Source organism: Vicia villosa, linkage group LG6, assembly GCF_029867415.1.
Source record: "Vicia villosa cultivar HV-30 ecotype Madison, WI linkage group LG6, Vvil1.0, whole genome shotgun sequence".
Lineage (NCBI taxonomy): Eukaryota > Viridiplantae > Streptophyta > Magnoliopsida > Fabales > Fabaceae > Vicia > Vicia villosa.
In genome coordinates, this window is record NC_081185.1 from 160993380 (window position 1) to 161010547 (window position 17168).

Here is a 17168-nt window from a genome sequence, read left to right on the forward strand (position 1 = left end):
GTATGGGAGTTTGGCTAGCATAGGGGTTTAAAGTAACATAGCAGTGCACTGTTCGATGGTCGTGATGATGAATAAAAAAATTGACAAGGACATGTATTATATAATTAATGTTGTTAGTATCTTTCATTATTGGTTTATGTAGTTATATAGTTAGTGACTATAATATGTATAATATTATTGTACAATAATATATTAGGAAAGACATTTTAACATTTGGGTCAGACTAAATTTCATCGCTCATATGGAATGCAAAGACATATGTAGTAGGGCTGGACAACGGGCGGGTTCGGGCAGGTTCGGTCGGGTTCGGACCCAAAACCTACAACCGTCTCAATTCGCGGGTGTTAAAGGCAGACCCAATTCCGCCCAAAAGTTGACTTCGGTTTTGTCGGGTATGACTAAATCGGGTTACGGATTTTCGAGTGGGTTCACTCGGATTGAGTGGAAGAAAATAGCTTCACACTATAAAAAATTACAGTAAAATTTTCAATTCTATCTATCATATAAGAACTTCAATGGTTCTGGAAAATCCACATTTGCCCCAACCTCTTCATCTCCCACCTCCCTAAATTAAGGATATTTTATGTCCTAAAATTACTTTTTCTAACCAATGATGTCATATGTTTCTATTTCAGTTATATGTTTACTATTTAATGCCTTTGATCCCTCTCTTTGAATGGGTTGTTGATGTCAAATAGTTTCTAACCAATGACACCTTTAATTCAAAATTCAAAATTTTCCTTTTTCTCTGACTCCCTATGTACCCTCACTGCATCTCTCTTTTCTCTCTCTCATCCTCTTTTTTTTCTCTTTCTCTCTTTGCGCACAGTTCCTGTTCTTCTTCCTCTTCCTCAACCATGTCCATCTTCATCTTCTTCCACTATCGTTGAGATTCTGTATTCGTCATCATTCTTTTCTCTTTTGTTTTTCCGTCTTCCATCTCTTTTGAGGAAGTCTTTCTCTTTCTCTAACAATGACGAAGAAGATTGTTTTGGTATGGTTTTTTCCCTTTCAGTTTATATATATGAAATTGAAAAACCCTAATCCCTAATTTTTTTCGTTGATTTCAAAGTCTTTGATACGGTTTTAATTTATGTGATATTTCAGACAAGTTCTAACGCTGCCCTTATTTTTGTTTTGGAAGATTAACGAGGTTAAGACGGGATCGAGTTTTATAGAGGATGCAACAGGGTCGGTTTGAAGTTGCAGGGTCGGGAGATTTTTGTTTGTGATTTTGTGGTTTTATTTTGTGATTTTCGTTGAATTTTTTTTTATTTTTTCTCAAACTGTTGTATTCGATGTATTTCGCCGCCCCAAACCCAAACTGAAATGCAAAATTAACACTTAAACCCGACCCAAACGGGTTCGGGTATCCCAGCTCTGTCACCATTAGGGATGTCAACTTTCCTCCGTAAACGGGGATCTCCGTGGGGATTCCCCGTTTGGGGCCTCAAAGACGGGGAATTTTCCCCCCACGGAGACGGGGATGGGGAACAAAGTCTCCCCGAATACACTTCGGGTCGGGGTGGCGTAAATATCCCCGCCCCGTGGAGTCCCCGCCCCGCCTAAAATAGCTTAATGTCTTGAATTTATGTATAATTTTAAATTATTATGTAAGTTTATTTTTCATTTCATATAATTAATCTTATACACAAATTTAAAATATATATGTATTGTTTGTAAAAGAGTGGGATCTAAATGATTATTTCAATTATGTTTTTTAGTTTGAAATTTTAGTGGTAATGACACTCAATATTATAGATTAAATATTGTTAAAACAATATATTTATCATAAAGGAATAATTTCTATTTTTTTTGTTAGATTTTGAAGCTTTTACTATTAATTTGATTTAAAATAATAAAAAAAAAATCATGTTTATGGATCTCTGCATGAACCTTGGGAATCCGTGGGGACCTGCAGGGATCCGTGGGGACGGGGATAGGGGAGAAAATCCCCCCGTAGCGGGGATCCGAACCGGGGATGGAGAATAAATTTGAGGGCGAGGATTGTGATGGGAATGTATCCCCCGCCTCGCCCCATTGACATCCCTAGCCACCATCCATTTAGCGAAATTAATTTTTTTAATAGAAATATTTATTTTTTCTAAAATTAAAGTATTTTATAAATAATAAAACAGAACAATTTCAAAAAAATTCACATACATTTCACATATTTTAAATAATAAATACAAATCAAAATATCAAAACTTTAACCACGTATTTAATATTTTAAATTATCAAAAATACACAATGAAATAAAACGAGGTAAGTTCGGGGATGGGTTCGGGGTTGCTACTAGTGTCCCAATTACCTAACTCGTCCTTATGTTTTATAATAAAAAAAAATTAAATCTAAACCCAAACCCAAACCCAGTCAAGTGAATTTTCCCCGTCAATTTTAGAGCGGATTCGGATGGATTCCCGTAAATACAGGTTGTGTCTAGTTGACTTGAGGGTATTATCGGTGACGAATTTTTATTACGTTGCAATATCAAAATTGATTGCCAATTTTGCGCCATCACAAATTCTGACCGTAATAAGCATCTAGATAAATTGATTCATGTGCTAAGCATCTAGATAAATGGAGTAAAACAGTAAGGAGGAATAGAAAGGGTGAGATGGAAAGATACAAGACTGAAATGGAATTATACAGGGGCGGCCAAGATTCTGTGTCGTCGGATCGGTACTTCGAAGCCCTCCAGGAGTTTAATAAGGCCTTGATTACTGAAGACATTTATTGGAGGCAAAGTGCTAAGATGCACTGGTTGCGCGACGGCGACATGAACACGAAATTTTTTCACTTGTCGGCAACTATAAGGAAGAGTTTTAAGAGAATCCTTAGTTTATCTAGAGAAGATGGTAGTATAGTAAAAGATCAACAAGGAATCAGTGATACTGCAAGGCAATATTTTGAGGAGCTTTTTACGGGTAGAAATGATAGTGATTATGAACCGGTTCTACGACAAATCCAGCAGCGAGTATCGGCGGAACATAACACCAAACTGATTTCTCCTCTTACTAAGGCTGAACTGTATGAAGCTTTACTTAGTATGCACCCGGATAAATCCCCCGGACCCGACGGTTTCAGTCCTGGATTTTATCAGCATTTTTGGGAGCTGTGTGGTGATAATATCTTTGCGGCAGCATCGGTGTGGCTGGAAAGAGGCTATTTTCCTGAAAATCTAAATGATACGCACATCTGTTTGATCCCAAAGTGTATGCAGCCTAACAAAATGCAAGAGTTTCGACCTATATCGCTATGCAATGTTATCTACAGAGTGATATCTAAAGCACTGGCAAATAGATTACAGCCTCTTTTAGACAAGTATGTGTCGGAGGAACAATCAGCATTTGTAGAAGGTCGCTCTATTTTACATAATGCTATGATTGCAACGGAAATTATTCATACTCTCAAGAGAAAGACTAAAGGAAAGAGAGCCCATATGGCACTTAAGATCGATATCAGCAAAGCATATGATAGGGTGGACTGGGGTTTTCTTAAATCTATGTTACGGAAGATGGGTTTTGATGAAAGATGGATTCATTGGATAATGATGTGTGTTACGTCGGCTCACTATTCTGTACTGGTTAATTCGGACAATGTAAGACCTATTATGCCAGGAAGAGGACTTAGGCAAGGCGACCCACTGTCGCCTTACCTTTTTATTCTTATATCTGAAGGACTGTCGGCCCTCATCAAGGGGTCTGTTACAAACGGAAATATCCACGGAGTACAAATATGCAGAGGGGCACCCAGTGTGTCGCATCTGCTTTTTGCTGACGACTATTTTCTTTTTTGCAGGGCCAACGTGGAGGAAGTAACGCGTCTGTTGAATGCAGTATAGGGCAAGCAACAAACAAGATTTGGAAATATTGATCCGGGATTTATCGTCCTCAGAGATGGAGAGATGCCATTCAACAGTTTCTACGATTTTGAGCTTGGGTTTGAATGAGAAGAAAAGTAAACGAAGATATAGACAGGAAAAGAATAAACACATTCTTAGAAGAGAAATAACTTATCAGGAATGTAAATATATTCACTCTTCACAAACATACACTTACCAACCCATTATACTCAACCTACGATACTCATCTATGTCATCACGTATCTCTCACATAAGTGTCCATCTCTGGAGCACAAACGAGATCATCTCACAACCAAGGTTATCTCTAACGCGAAGCTGCGAGAACATCCGTATTCTCGCGTCGGCGATCTCTCGCGCGCCGCTCAAACACGAAAGCATTAAGTACAGATACAAACAGTGAATGCTAGCTCTAAATCTATCTCTAGAGTTCAGAACCAACAGATTAACATCCTAGATAAGGATTCAAGAAGTTTATCTCTAAAGCAACCCAAATCCCTAGCATAGAGCAAAAATCCAAGATAATATCAACACAGATTTGTAAAGCAAGTTAAACATAACATTATAATCGGTAAATATACATAAGATTCAAGTAAATATACAAACAAAACACAACCAAAGAGAAATACACAAAGAAGAAGAGAAATGAACCGAAAATCTCCCAGTTTGTCAGCTCCGTTCGACGCTCAATCCACCCCCAATCATCCAAATGCAACCTCCGAAGTTGTTTTCTAAGCTAATCTATCCAAAAAATGAAGGTTGATGGAGTTGGGAACAAATACCCCAAAACCATAACCTAAAAATTGTGTTTTTGACCCCTTTTAACGAGCTGAAGTTCTGCTATTTCCGCTTAGCGGCCAATTTCCGCTTAGCGGCTGACAGAAAAAATGAAATCTTGTTTTCGCCATAACTTGAGAACCGTAACTCCGAATTGCGTCCGGTTCGAAGCGTTGGAAAGTTTATTCAATGCTCTATCTAATAATGAATGAATGGAAACCAAATTGATGATTTTTATCATCCTCATTTTGAGTCTTTGGAAGTCCGCTTGATGGTGGCTAAGCGGGCTTGCACCAAAACTGCGAAATCAAAGCCGTGCCTTTGACACTTTATTACTCAAGGCTTCAATAAGCATGAATACCTATAAAAACAAAGGAAAAACTATCAAATGGTATAAAAGTATATGAAAATACAACTATTTACAAAGTATATGTATTTATACACAAAACGGCGGAATTATTCAAACGGTATTAACAAAAGTATCGATAAGTGCCACTATTTACATACACAAAATAAGTACATTTTGGCACTTATCAAACTCTCCCCAACTTGAAACTTTGTTTGTCCTCAAACAATGTCAAATAAGTCAAAGAATTGAAAGTAATAAACCAAAGAATTGTGAATCAACAAGTTTTGAAAACCAAAAACAAATGTATGGTTTAATACAAAAACGTATAAACAAAGTAAATACTTACCACTATCCTACAACGACAACATGTAAACGAAACGAATCCTAAGCACAAAAAGCATACAAAACATTCTAACACAATACATGCTCACATCATGAATCACACCTAGCAAAAATTCATCAATGGATGAAGAACACACAAAGGTGAAGGACTTTTAACACTCATCCAACAATCTTGCAAACAAAAGATTAAATTATGCATTCATCCAAAAATCACATTGAAGATACAAAAGCAAGAATCACAAGGACTTTTCAAGGTTGTAATGTGGCTTGGTTAACAAACAAGGGATATGTCCTAAGGCTAATCGAAACAAAAACTTGCCTAAACCTAAAGGAGTGATCAATCCATCAAAGATTCAAACAACAAAACCTCGATTAAACTTCTTCCATAACCACAAGTTTCTCAAACCAATCACAATACTTATTAGCACAATTATTCGCTTCTCTTTTCTTTTTGTTTTTCAAAACTTTTTCATTTTTTTTCTTTCTTTTTCTTTTTCACTTTTTTTTTTCTTTCTTTTCAACCTCATAGCAACAACCAAATAAGTATATAATCATTTTCTCTCCCCAACTTGAATTCAACCACACCATCATATGAATACTCTCTACTTTCTAAGGCAAGGTAAAAATTCATAACAAAAATCATGGTTGAGGGTTCAAGAAAACAAAGAATCAATCATCCATGCAAAAATGAGAACTAAACACTCAAAGATAAGTATTTAGCAAAAACAACATGAACATTGACAAAAAGGCTCAAAAGGGTTAACAAATGATCACACACTCACAAGATGAATTGACTATTTGGTTATGGTGGTTGTGCTCAAAATGAAACAAAATGCCTTGATCCTTTTCATGCTTTCATAAAATCAACATAAACAAAAGATTAAGCATAATAAAATCCAGTTTAAACAAAGATTGTGGCCTCCAGCATATGTAAACAATTGAAAGCTTCCTCACATTTATGGGTTGGGAACTAAAGTGATTCAATCAATAAGCAAGTAATGCAAAAGAATGAATTGTATGGTAATTGTACAAATGAAAAGTTTCCTAAACATGTTATGCTATAGAAAGCGATAAATGAGTACCTTGAATGATACAACTTCAAAAATAATATCCTACCATACATCCGCAAGTTGAAACACTCAAGCTTTGGAAAATCACCTCAAAAATCGAATTACCGAACAAAATTTGAGTACAAACAACCAACAAAAGAATTAGAAAAACAAAACTAATATATACTATTAATTAGCCTTGGTGAGAGTGGGAAAAAGGAGTGAACCAAGTGGAATGGGAACCCCACTGGTACAAAGCAAGAAAACAGAATTTTGCTGTCATCGCTTAGCGGAGCTAGGCTCGCTTAGCGATGACAGAAAAAACCAGAAAAATCAGAACAGAAATAGCTGTTCCCATCACTCACCACTTCACCTAAATACCTCATAAACAGAAATATAAACAACATTTACAACCGTTGGGGTGCCTCCCAACAAGCGCTTGTTTTACGTCATTAGCTCGACGCCTTTATTGTTTCAGTGTTTGGAAAGTAGCTTCCTTCTGTCATGCCATGGTGACATCTCACCGCACAAGCCTAAAGAAAGTGTCCTAACCAACCACTAAACAAACGTTACGGGTACAAATATATACAATGATTAAACGAACATAAAAACGAAAGTATACAACTATATACACAAACAAACACATATGTACAAGTATGGAACAAATACAATTATTATCATACAAAAAGAGAAAATTGGTGAATGTTGAATTCACAAGTTGAAAAGTGAAAATTTTGAATAACGAACTGGTCCGATCTCAACGTGTTTCACCAATATTCACCAACAAAGTATACTTGTATGTAAACATATACAAGTAATTATATGGTGAACATAAACAAGTAAGCATGTACAAGTAAATATATACACGTGAAACTATACAATATATACGTTATATACGAAGTTCAAAACCACGGAAACTATTGCGATGCAATCCACAACCATCCCCGGCAACGGCGCCATTTTGTTGGATGCAGTATAGGGCAAGCAACAAACAAGATTTGGAAATATTGATCCGGGATTTATCGTCCTCAGAGATGGAGAGATGCCATTCAACAGTTTCTACGATTTTGAGCTTGGGTTTGAATGAGAAGAAAAGTAAACAAAGATATAGACAGGAAAAGAATAAACACATTCTTAGAAGAGAAATAACTTATCAGGAATGTAAATATATTCACTCTTCACAAACATACACTTACCAACCCATTATACTCAACCTACGATACTCATCTATGTCATCACGTATCTCTCACATAAGTGTCCATCTCTGGAGCACAAACGAGATCATCTCACAACCAAGGTTATCTCTAACGCGAAGCTGCGAGAACATCCGTATTCTCGCGTCGGCGATCTCTCGCGCGCCGCTCAAACACGAAAGCATTAAGTACAGATACAAACAGTGAATGCTAGCTCTAAATCTATCTCTAGAGTTCAGAACCAACAGATTATCATCCTAGATAAGGATTCAAGAAGTTTATCTCTAAAGCAACCCAAATCCCTAGCATAGAGCAAAAATCCAGGATAATATCGACACAGATTTGTAAAGCAAGTTAAACATAACATTATAATCGGTAAATATACATAAGATTCAAGTAAATATACAAACAAAACACAACCAAAGAGAAATACACAAAGAAGAAGAGAAATGAACCGAAAATCTCCCGGTTTGTCAGCTCCGTTCGACGCTCAATCCACCCCCAATCATCCAAATGCAACCTCCGAAGTTGTTTTCTAAGCTAATCTATCCAAAAAATGAAGGTTGATGGAGTTGGGAACAAATACCCCAAAACCATAACCTAAAAATTGTGTTTTTGACCCCTTTTAACGAGCTGAAGTTCTGCTATTTCCGCTTAGCGGCCAATTTCCGCTTAGCGGCTGACAGAAAAAATGAAATCTTGTTTTCGCCATAACTTGAGAACCGTAACTCCGAATTGCGTCCGGTTCGAAGCGTTGGAAAGTTTATTCAATGCTCTATCTAATAATGAATGAATGGAAACCAAATTGATGATTTTTATCATCCTCATTTTGAGTCTTTGGAAGTCCGCTTGATGGTGGCTAAGCGGGCTTGCACCAAAACTGCGAAATCGAAGCCGTGCCTTTGACACTTTATTACTCAAGGCTTCAATAAGCATGAATACCTATAAAAACAAAGGAAAAACTATCAAATGGTATAAAAGTATATGAAAATACAACTATTTACAAAGTATATGTATTTATACACAAAACGGCGGAATTATTCAAATGGTATTAACAAAAGTATCGATAAGTGCCACTATTTACATACACAAAATAAGTACATTTTGGCACTTATCAGCGTCTCATGGAGATTCTAGATGTGTATGCCAAAGCATCTGGTCAAGTGATTAATTTAAATAAATCTGAGGCGTACTTTAGTTGTAACCTGAGTCAACCAGCTCAAGAAGATCTAGCAAAGATAATGGGAGTTCGGCATGTCTTAGGAACGGGGAAGTACTTAGGATTGCCCTCTATAATCGGGAGGAGTAAAAAAGCTACTTTCGCATACATCAAAGATCGTATTTGGAAAATAATCAATTCTTGGAAAGGTCGGTCCTTGTCTAAAGCCGGGAAAGAAGTCATGATTAAATCGGTTCTCCAAGCAATTCCGGCCTATGTGATGAGCATCTACATTATCTCAGACGCCGTGATTACTGATATTGAGAAGATGCTGAATGCTTTCTGGTGGTGTGGAGGTAATAATAATAAGGGTATCCGGTGGATGGCTTGGGAGAAGCTAGCTTGCCCTAAGAAAGAAGGGGGTCTTGGATTCAGAGATTTTAGAGCTTTCAACATGGCTATGTGTCGCGGGCGAAAAACCGTTTTGTTCCTCTTTTTTTTTGGGGATGAGACACCTGATGCCTTCTTTGGGCTCGAGTGCTCATAAAATGATTTTTCTTTTGTTTCGACCAAACTTTTTATTATTTCCAAAGGAGGAAAAGGAAAAAAGCTGCAATAACCTAAAAAGTGGGGGAGAGATCTTTGGGTAAGAGGGTTGGTTATACGAAGGGAAGGTATTAGCACCCAACGTATCTATAGTACTCTATAGGTTTCTTTGCTTTGTTTTTCATTCCATGTTATTGAGAGGTTCTTGTGAAATAGGTGGGACCTAAGGTGTTTGTTTGATTATGCTCGCAAAGATCATCGCGATCCTCTGCATACATATCCCTTAGAGGGAATCAGAGCATCTGTAGCTCGGGTCTATGGGTGCTAAGGTTTGAATGGTTTTTTTTGTTTTGTTTTGCTCGCCAAGGATCGACCTTGTGCCTACGTATTCTCAAAGGGATGTTGAGAAAGTCAGAGCAATCGTAGTTCCCACTTATGCTAGTGGAAGCAAAGGAAAATAGACAAATGTCGTCTAAATGCTAGATGTATCTAATCTATATCATCACATACATCTGTTTGATTTTTTTGTTTGTTTAACCAGCCTTGTGGCAAAAGTTTCAATGAAGTCAGCCTTGTGACAAAAACTTTGATTAATCAGCCAGCCTCGTGGCAAAAGTTTCAATGAAGTCAGCCTTGTGACAAAAACTTTGATTAATCAGCCAGTACGGTGGCAAAACGGTTTGATTGATTAGCCAGCCTTGTGGCAAAAAGAAGTTTGATTGATTAGCCAGACTTGTGGCAGAAAAGTTTGATTGATTGATTGATTGTTTGTGATGATATAGAAGAGATACTCCTATCATAGAGATGATAAATGTCTAATCTCCTAGGGTGTATTTGTTTTGGATATTGGGGATGCTTATAAGAAGCCCGTGGGTCCTTGTACGAAGCCCAAGAGGAGGCTATCCGAGGGTCCTTGCATTGTAAGCCCAAGAGGAGGCTATGGGAGGGACAATCCAGGGTCCTTGCATTGTAAGCCCAAGAGGAGGCTATGGGAGGGTCACTCGTTTGTACAAAGCCCAAGGGGAGGCATGGTATAGTTGGTTTGAGCTCTTAGAGCGATTTCACCGGGAAACCATACTCTATGTCCTAACCTAAACTAGGGAGATTCTTTGCACGAAGCCCAATAGGAGGCTATGGGGAACCTAGTGTTGTACTAAGTTGAACAAGCACATAACACAATCACACATATGAACAAGTACAAACAAATATGCACAAGTACATGAACAAATATGAACAATTATGAACAATTATATATGTATGACAAAGTGTGTGTATATAATGGAGTTTATGAAGGAAATATACCTGTAAGCATGATCCATTTGTATACACAGGGGCTCGGGACTCACACTCGGGGAGAGGTCCACTTGAGTTTATTCAAAGCTATGTAAACAGGTATTTACAAAGGGGCTTGGGACTTATACCTACATGGAGGCCCATGGTATATTTTTGGGAAGATTTAAAGAAACCTTCATTTTTGGTTTGTTATTCAAAGTTTAAAAAATGAATTGAACGAGATATGTACAAAAAGCGTGTGTACAATGAAATACCTAATTTCATGTACAGGAGTGGGTATGTACAAAAAGGGGCTTGGGACTTATACCTACATGGAGGCCCGTGGTTTTTTTTATAAAACATGGTTGATTGTTTTATTTGCAGACGCGTCGTTTGTTGTTTTGAAAAAAGTTTGAAAAGTATTGTTTTGAAAGAGTTTTCTGTACAAAGAAAAACTGTATAAAAGGAAAAAGGAGTGGGTCTTATACTCTCTAATATTCGAGAGGCCCCACATCGTTTTGAAAATCAATTGATCAATTAAAAAGATTTAATCAATAGTTTCAAAAAGAAATGGTTTATTGTTTTGAAAAGAATGATCGTTTGTTTTAAAACAATTTGAATTTGACAAAAGTCAACTTAATTAAGTTAAAATCAAATTTTAATGCTTAATTAAGACCTAAGTGATTAGGGTTTGATCACAAAAATATTTACAAGTGATTAGGTTTGAAAATTAAATGAAAAAACAATATTTAAAGTATTTAAAAACACTTAAAAATGTATCATTTTAAACCTAATTAAAAGCATATTAAATAAATCTTTTTTTGTGATTTTTTTTGATATTTTCAAAATATGTATATTAAATAAGAGGTGTGTAAAAAATGAAGAGAAAATGAATTAATTTGATTGGTTAATTAATGGGTTAAAGTTGTAAAGAAAATAGAGAAAAATAGTGATAAAAAATTGGGTTTTGTCTACACAAGGGCTTGAACCCACGCCCTGGAGGTTACCAACCAAAACACTTGCCAACTGAGCTGCGCGCGCAGCTTGTAAATAACACGCTTCCATTTAATTATATTTTAAAACGAACCATTTGAATTTCTGAACAAAAAATGGCGCCAAGAACACATCCCTAACTTGATTTTGAATTTTCTGAAAACTGAGTTGTTTTGATCAATCAAAGGGTCTATCTCACTCGGTTTTTCACGAGGAACATGATGGTGCCCTCATAATTCATTTATTTTCACTCTAAGGGGGTCAATTTTGTGATGAACACGAAGAACCCTAAAACTGAAATTCAATGTGAAATCGTGTATGATCATGATATGATGCAATTGATTGAGGGTTATTATTCAGTGATGGTGCAGAAACAAGATGGTAACTCAGTTTTTCATTTATGATGCATGTATGATAGAGTTTGAAGTTCATGAGCACTTACCTCAAAAACGACCAAGCTGGAGATTGAATTTTGCAAAGGAGGTGTTCCAGTTGTTGTTTCTTGATCTGGACAGCATCAATGGACCTTATGGAACATGTTTGAATGCTTGGAACAGTTTGAATTCACTTGAGCAAGGCCATGGAACCCGATCTGCAGAAGCTTCAAGTATGGATCGAGCTTGATGATTATGAGGTTACAGGTTGATGGTGAGTGTTTGGATAGTTCATATGAAGTATATGGATGGTGTTTGAAGTGTTAGTTTGGACAGAAATAGCCTGGAACTGATTTTGGCATGATAAGGCTTATTATGTGCATATATGGAAGTGAGGTGGTGATTTTGAGATTTGAGGTGTTTTGGGGTGTGTGAATGGATCAAACACATCCCATATGATGTTTGTGGCTTGTGGGAAGCATCACTTTGCTCAGAACTTGCAAGGTTTAGAGGTTGAGTTTTCTACCTCTTTGAAAACTATGAAACTTGTAATTCAAGAAAGAAAGAGAAAACCTATGCTTTGTGAGGTTTTGGTGTGAATTGAAGAGTGGAAATGACCTCTATTTATAGGCCAAGAGTTCTGAACTCAGAACTTTGCAACTTGCTTCAAGAAGTGATGATTTGGCATTTGGAGATAGAAAGGAATCTTACCATTTAATGCATATGGTTAAAGTAACTAAACCATGGTTATTTTGGCCAAGCTTCTTATCTCTTTCCATTCTGATCTCAAATCAGAAAATATCATTCAATCATTGCTTTGGTGTGTCATTGCTTGAATTATAGGCCATATAGTATTGAACTTAGTGAAAATGGCTTGTAATTTCATGCATAATGACCTCTAATTGCAAAATTCAAAACCATGGCTACACTCCATATTTTTTTATGCTCTTGGACATTTTGGAAAGCTCATGTTACACACTTCAAAACCCTAGTTGAAAGTTTCTTCAAGACCTTTAAGGAAATGGGTGAAAAAGATCCATGAACTTTGAAGAAAATGAAGTTTTAAGTGAAATTTTCAAAAAGTACCAACTTTGAAGCTCCATATCTCTTAAATGGTTGATCTTATGGAAAAAATTTATATGTGTCAAAGTTGTTTATTGGATCAAAATCTACAACTTTCATGTTGGAAGTTTTTTTCAGTTTGTAGGTGAAATTTTGAGTTATTCCCCTCCAAAGTTTGGAAAAAAACCATAAAAAACACTTAGAAAAAATTTCTAAGTATGAAAGTCAAACTTTTGACTTTTTGATTCTTGATTGATTTTCTTGATTTTTCTTGATCAAATGACTTCTCATATCATATATTGATGATTTAAAACTTCAAAAGTCATGGTTGACCAAAATTCCCCAAAAGTCAATGGTGATCTTGTGCAGTTGACTTTTTCAGACGAATCGCGTTTCTGGAGATTTCAAATGAAACAGGCTATCCTCACCAAATGAATGGTATGAATGGATCACATTGAAGCATTAGAGGTTATTGAGCCATGGTTTGAGTTGTGGCACCATGTCCTGATTAAAAGGTCAGTTGTCCAGTGAATTAGGTCAAAAACCCTAATTGTCGACCTGATGAAATTGATGACTGTAGGTCTTGAATTGAGATGTAATTTCCATTGGATATTGTCATAGGGATTATTTGAGGATGATTGAAACCTTTTATTGACTCCCTGGGGATTTTTAGGATTTCCCAAATGTGATCCCTGATTTTAGTCCCTGATAGTTCAAAACCCCAATCTGATGATTTGAAATTTCTCTGTTGATCAATCCTTGTGTAGGAGATGTTATAAGCCAATGGATTAAATCAAAATGATGTACTTGGGATCTTGAGGTCATGTCCCAAGTCACTAGGTCAAATCCTGAGCAAAAGTCAGGAGTATGCTATCTTCAGTCAAAACCCTAATTTGGTTGATTCAGAGCCTTTGAGCTTGTTGAAATGAATCTCTGAGGACCAAATGTTGATTGTTGATGAAGATGATTCATTTGAGATGAAGGGAGAACAAAACCCTAATTGATTGTTACTTGTACTGATGAGTGATTTCTTGATTAAACCCTGCTGAGTCACAAGTAACAAACACAAGCTATGAAATTTGTTAGAGATGCAAATGATGCATATGCAAATGATATGAGGTGGTATCTTAGGTCAAAAATTGGGGTATGACAGATGCCCCTATTTAAGTTTCTTCAACCTGAGACATGAAGATTGAAAATCTTCGTTTTGATAGGGTGGAAGAGACTTAAATATCAGAAGACGCGAATTTTGGACCTAAGATACCAAAATTGCGAATGATGCGAGGATATCTTTACCGAGGGAATATCAAAACTGACTCCGCTGGGGAAAAGAGGTTGGGAAGGATGTCTCAATCCGTTTTAGGAAGAGAATCCGTTTTTTCTTTTCGGGAAAGCAAGTGTATGCTTCACCGGGGAATGATAGCTTTGTAAGAAAAGCTTACCTATCGACATCATCGACTATCAGCATGGGGATAGACTTGTTTAATAATGCGAAGGCGAAAGGTATGAAACTGTATTACCGACTATCAGCATGGTGATAGACTTGACAAGGTAAAAGAGTTTCAAAGGTTCGGTTAATATTATCGACTATCAGCATTGGGATAGACATGTTTAATAATATAACCAGAACAAAAGGTTACCGACTACCAGCCTTGTGATAGTGATTTTGAAGACATGATCAATTATCAGCCGAGTGATAAAATGATCTTGGAGACTTTGTTAGGGGAATTACTGGTTATTCAGCCTTGTGAACAGTAATAAGGCCCTGATCGTCAAATGGTCTTCATGATTGATTTACTTGAGAGGAAATTTTTGAAAGAAACATAAGTTGCTCAGATGATGAGGCTATTGCTTATGGTATGTTTTTCACGACTCTATTTGAGGAATCGGAGTTTGAATCTCTGGTAAAGATAGGGTTCTAACCAAGAATGAATTGGAAAGAGACAGTGAAACAAGACTTTGTACCCAATGAGGAATGAACTCAACTGGGGATTTTCTCCTTCGTTTTGGAGAGGAGAAACTGAAGCAACCTTCTTCCACGAGGAATGATCTCAGTGGGGAACTGGAGAAAGAAAGGATGTTATTTCTGCTTATGGGTGACAACCTACTTGGAGAGATGACACGCCCATTTTGTTTCTTTTTTTCTTTTTTTCCTTTTCTTTTTTTTTTCTTTCCTTTTTCTTCTACTTTTTGGGATAGATATATCCTAAACAAGTGATTTTAAGCAGACATTGAAAAATGCAAGAATGCATAAATGATGCAAATATGTATGAATGATGAATGTCATGAATGTCGCATGCATGCTAACAATACTGACAGACAGAGGAGTATATACTGGAGAGGGACCGACGTCGCAATACAACCAGATACTTGGCAAATGTTTTTCGACACGTTGTAGATAGCACGGGTGATGAATGGTGCTGCATGTTTTAAACTTCTCTGGGGAAGATGAGCATCTTTTCTTATTGAGATGGAAGAACCTTTTCACTGGAGATAGAAAATCTTCGTTACCGGGGATAAAAGACCTTCTTCAATGGGGATAGAAGAGCTTCTTTACCTCGAGGGATAATTGCTTCAAGAATTCTTTTCTGGGACAAGAATGCCGTTGTCTCAACAATTTTTCAGGGAGAATCCTTTTGTTCATCCTATGGAGACGACTGCTGATGTTCCTTCCGTTGTTCACAACTCAAAGGAAAATTTCGCTTTTATTTTGAAAAAGAAAAGTGAAGTAAATTCATTTAAAACTTATTTTTTTCTTTTTTGTTTCAAAAGTGAATAACACAATTAAAGCGTCATTTTGCAAGCTGAAAGAAATTAAAGATTGCAAACAAATGGGCACAAGGCTCAAATTTATTTAATAGGATGGTAATCAGCTAAAGGCGTGATTCCATAGAGTATTTACAAAAGTTGGAAATGGTAATTATGCGGAAAAGGCTACATTGAAAGCAATAACCACTATTTCCCCTAACAACTTTGAGTTACAACTGTGCTTGTCGCTTCAGATTGGCGATGATTTGATTGAAGATCCTTTGATGAGAAAGACTCTTCAGGTGACGAAGTATGGACTGATGCAGTTACTTTGTCATGAATCCTTAATTTTTGCCTAGATTGCCCTTTCAGGTTTTCAATCTACCAGGATAAATTTTTTGTTTATTGTCTCTAATTTTTGCCTGGACCGCCCTTTCGGGTTTTCAGTCCACCGAGACGCTCATTTTTGCCTAAGTCGCCCTTTGCGGGTTTTCGACTTACCGAGCTGTTCTTTTGTTCTTTTTTAGACAAAGTATTTCTTGACTGCATCAGCATTCACAGGATGTGGGAGTTCATCACCATCCATGGTTGCAAGAATCATGGCGCCGCCAGAAAATGTTCTTTTGACAACATACGGGCCTTCGTAATTAGGAGACCATTTGCCCCTTGAATCTGGTTGAAAAGACAAGATCTTTTTAAGCACGAGGTCACCTTCTCGAAATTCATGAGGTCGAACCTTTTTGTTGAAGGCTTGTTTCATCCTTGCTTGGTATAACTGTCCATGGCATAGAGCAGTCATACGTTTTTCTTCGATTAAGTTCAACTGATCGTATCTGCTTTGACACCATTCAGCCTCTGATAACTTAGTTTCCATGAGGACTCTCATTGATGGTATTTCAACTTCTACGGGGAGTACAGCTTCCATGCCGTATACTAGAGAAAAGGGAGTTGCCCCTGTTGAAGTACGCACTGAAGTACGGTACCCATGTAAAGCAAATGGCAGCATTTCATGCCAGTCTTTGTAAGTGACGACCATTTTCTGGACGATCTTCTTAATGTTCTTGTTGGCAGCTTCAACGGCGCCGTTCATTTTTGGTCTGTAAGGAGAAGAGTTATGATGCTCAATCTTGAATTCCTCACACAGTTCTTTCATCATCTTGTTGTTCAAGTTTGAACCATTGTCAGTAATGATCTTGCTGGGAATACCATATCGGCAAATGATGTTGTTCTTGATGAACCTCACAACCACTTGTCTTGTAACATTGGCGTAAGATGCTGCTTCGACCCATTTGGTGAAGTAATCAATTGCCACTAAGATGAAACGATGACCGTTTGAAGCTTTCGGCTCGATCATTCCAATCATGTCGATACCCCACATGGAGAAAGGCCACGGAGATGAGAGAACGTTGAGTAGAGTCGGTGGCACATGGATCTTATCTGCA